Source organism: Acyrthosiphon pisum, chromosome A1, assembly GCF_005508785.2.
Source record: "Acyrthosiphon pisum isolate AL4f chromosome A1, pea_aphid_22Mar2018_4r6ur, whole genome shotgun sequence".
NCBI classification, from domain to species: Eukaryota; Metazoa; Arthropoda; class Insecta; order Hemiptera; family Aphididae; genus Acyrthosiphon; species Acyrthosiphon pisum.
This window is the reverse complement of record NC_042494.1, coordinates 2803190-2807837: the sequence shown is the minus strand read 5'-3', so window position 1 is coordinate 2807837 and position 4648 is coordinate 2803190.

Sequence of the window (4648 nt, the reverse complement as noted above, 5' to 3'; positions counted from 1 at the left end):
TTATTTTCGGCAGTGGCTCTCTGATCGTTGCAGAGACTGTTTTTCTATTTATACATATTTCGTGAAAGAGCGTCATGGACGCGAGCGGGAGACGATGATAAATGCGTTTATGAATGCGATATTGCAACTAGCTGCTGCTGCTGCTGCGAGATTTCGGAAGAAAAAAATACCGTTTTGGATAAGTGTAACAAAATAAATTGTCGTGTATGCGAGTAGTATATATTATTATATTATATTATACTTATATATATATTTATAGAAGATAATATATTATATTATAAACTCGAAAAAAAAAAATAGATAAACATAAAAGTAAAGGCGTTTAAAATCCTCTGAGCGCGCTAATGACAAAACTTAATACCTATAATATAAATATGATTAAAAATTATTATCTTTTTATACGAATATTTCCCGCACAAACCTATTCAAACCAAACAAAAACAATTTATATTTTTCGGCTGTACTATTATTTATTCATATTGTAAACATAATCATAACTGTATTTATTTATAAGGAATAAGTATAAATTTCGCTCTAACTTAATATCTTATACTACGCAGAGTAATAAATACTTTAATGTATGAAAGTTAGTTTCCAAAATACAAGAAATGTATTTACAATGTTGATATGTTGTACTACATTATTATTACCTAGTTATTAAATTATAATTATATAGTGTTTTGTGTTCGGTTCTATAGTACAGATTTTTTTCTAAAACTCCGTTGAGTGATTTTTATTATTTTATAAAATTTACACTTTATATACAAGTTTACAACTAAAAGCTAAAACACATTAATCATAGTAGCACTCGACTTTCACACGTACATATTCGCGTGTATGTATACGTGAATTTTTTTTTACATAAAGCTCACATCATAAATCCATATACACTTCACAACCGATGCGCTTCTATGTGTAAAAAAATAGTTTCTAACACTTAGTGAGTAGGTAAGGTTGGTAGGTACTAGGTACTGCAGCGGGATTTACAACGCTTCTTAGAAGGAATAATATAACTCAAACGTTAGATTGTCGTTGAAATAATATGAAAACTATAATTTTTTTTGTTATTTTTATATTGTCGACGCAGATATAATTACTACTGTTGTTGTAATAGGCTTTAGCAACTATGGGTTTAATATTAGCCCTGTGTACATTGTGTAAAACGAATAAAAAATATAAAATATATACAGGTTAATAATTGTCAAAACATTTTTACAATATTCATTTTGGTAAGAAAAGCTATGATTTTCGTGCTGTTATTGTCTTGATTGCGAGCTTCTTCTAGGCAACTATAGGCTATAACACTAGTATTATGGCTGTGATAATATGTACATAAATCAATTTATTCTAATTGTATGTTCAGCGTTTGTCCAATCTTGTTTTTTCCTATAACGTTTAGAAGGTACCTGCCTATAGATGCATCAGTGAGTAAATTATAATATTATTATTATTATTATTATTATTATTATTATTATTATTATTATTATTATAGCGATAACCTGGAATGATATCGCAATTCATGTTTGTATACATTATAATTATATAGTTATATAAGATTACGTGTATAATATAATATAATATGAGTATGACGTTGAGTCGATGGGCATAGATCGGATGCATGTATGTAGGTACATCGTGTCACCAATTTTATCTTCTATGCTCGTATGACTATTGAGGTGGTGTTTCAAATTGTAATACGTAAAAAATTATGACCTATGAGTGCTCATGCGTCTCGCCACCCGGTATCTATCGCAACTTCATCAAAGTAGGATAAAAATATAAAATTGGGTCAACTGTGCACGATGAATTTAGTGTTAATCGACACTAACATTAGCTGTCCATAACGACTTAATCCAATTTTAGATAGTTTATTAAGAATGTGTATCAGTGAACAATTATTTTATTTTTTATTACTGTAATATATAGTACTTATAGCATATTAAAATGTCTCTTGTGGTGTAATAAATACTATGAATTGAATCCACTGACTAAAATCATGATATGCAGAACAAAATGGGGATGATTGTTTCTAACTGCATACTGTTATTATAATATAGTAGATTTTTATTACTTTTTATACTTCTAAATACGCATAACTTTTACATACAAATATTTAATGAATTTTTTACGATCACATAAAATGTATACATTTAATATACATTGCATTACAAGGCACGTAATGTAAGGAGGTATGTATAATATTAAATTAATTTAAGCAGAAATGGACAACATTGTTTCTTCCAATGCCAATAGCTAGTTTTTGTATTATTTATAACTCGTGAGATAAAATTCGTTGAATGAAACTTGACATGAAAATCGTGAAAATGTTTCAAATACAATAATGTATAACCTATGTTCTCCTCTCTAGTCAATATTATATTATATTATACCATATTTTTATTAGTAAGAATTATATTATTATTATGTAACAGGTATTAACATTGATCGTATTACCTACGTTGGTTGATAATAATAATGATATTATATAATAACAGAAATTCTTATGAAAAACACAAGTAATTTAATTATATATATTTTACTTGTTGGTGTTTACTGTTAATGTTACGTAATGTAATATAATAATGATTACCTACCTATATTATTATTAAATCATTGTTATTGGATTAAACATTATAATTTAAATAATAATATGTAAAATTATAGGTAAATATTATAATATTTTTAATCATACTCGTACGCTATTATTAAATTATTAATACAGTTTTGGTGGCGAAACCACGAGAGGACAGGTATTATAGGGGGTTAACGCCAACGCCCGGGCCCTTGGCTTTTTTACGTTGACGGGTTTTGATAAATAATCGTTTTCTTATAATAATAATAATATTATATAACCATGGTTTAATCACGCCATACAATGATAAATATATTATTGGAGTGGATTCAAATGCACATTTTAAACCTCGATTATAATATTCCTTTGCAACGTCTTCGAATACATGCAGTGTAGTTGTGTTTATTTTCGGCTGTTTAATAATAATATTGTATTCCGATCAGGGGTACGAAACTCTGTGAATTGGCCGAATCGGGCGATTGTAGCCTTGAACACGGTCTCCAGGGGGGCGTGGCATACGTAATCTATGATAAAAGCATTGATTAAATATACTTAATATATTAGTATAATATATAGATTTAATATACTTAGTATATTTAATCAATGATAAAAGTAAACAGTGGAAACAACCCGACCCCGCGCAGAATACCCTACCTATTAGGCGGAAACGGTTTTTCAATACGGGTATAACATCATGTCAGTGTTACGGAAACAGTTTCATTGTTCGGACTTCAGATCATAGGTAAACACTTCACCCATCAGCTGATCGAGTTTCGCTTCTATATTGTTCTATGATTCCGATCAACCTCTACCCAACAATAATAAATTATAGTCACTCCTCGTCGTGACAAATTTAGTTCAAAGTATATTTTAAGCTATCTACACGTAAATTGTCTGAAAAAAATCACGTCGCGGGCAGCGATGACACACGGTGAATGTCTTCGTATTACGGTGGCGTGTTGCTGTTTGAAACTACGTCTTAAAACGTCGTTTATACAGAGTGATTTACCAAACATTATCATCCCTTTTTTTCATCAATAATCCAGTTGATCAAAAACTGATTATTGGAATTTTTAAATATATACCTACCTATCTAAAGACTATAATATTATATTCAAATTCTTGAGATATCTTGTGTGCTACGAGGAGTTTCCAAACTTCTGTTTTTTAAACGAGTGCCCACTCCCTACCTCACTTTTCTATTGTAATATATTTAATGGATCATTTTTCTAAAAACCATGACGTATCAAAATCAAAATTCAGATAATAGGCCGATGATAATTGATTTAAAGTATTAAAGACTGTAATGATTTGAAAATTTTAGTAATTAAATATACGTAATAATCGATCAACCTTTAAAATTTTTAAAAATGATTTATGTATAATAAATACTACATGCAATGATACATTGTATTCTATGTTTTATTTTTGTAAAACCATTTTTAAGGACATAGTCCTTGGTGTAAACATTTTAATAACTAACAAAGACAATTTTCGTTTAATATTTGAACAAAGCACATAATTATTTTTAAAAAATTATCCAATATATTATTATTAAAAATAAGAGAACAGTGGTTCTTATTTGAATTACAGAAGTTTGTATCACCAAATGACGCTATTTAACAGTAGAACAACAAATTTTAAAATAAGAAAATGTGTTCTTTACGAGTATAATTTACTAAAAAATTAAGAAATCAGCATTTGTATAAATGCTCTATTATAGAAAATTGGGGAGGGCGAGCATGTTTGTTGAATCACTCTGTATACCATATATTTGGTATATTATACGTAACCATATATATTATATCGTTATGCATAGATATAGTGGCCTTACACTCAGGACTCTGCAGGTATATAGACATACTATATATATATATATAAAGACGGAATAAAAACGCTCGTCCTTTGACACTACGCGTTTGTTTTTTTTCTCCTCCGTTGTTATTATCGTCATCGCCACTCGTTTTAAACTGTTCCATAAAGAATCCAGGAAAAAAATAATTAAAAAAAAATAAAGGGGTCGGAAAACGGTTTTAATTGCTCAAAAACGCGTACCTATAATATACGCACGTATCA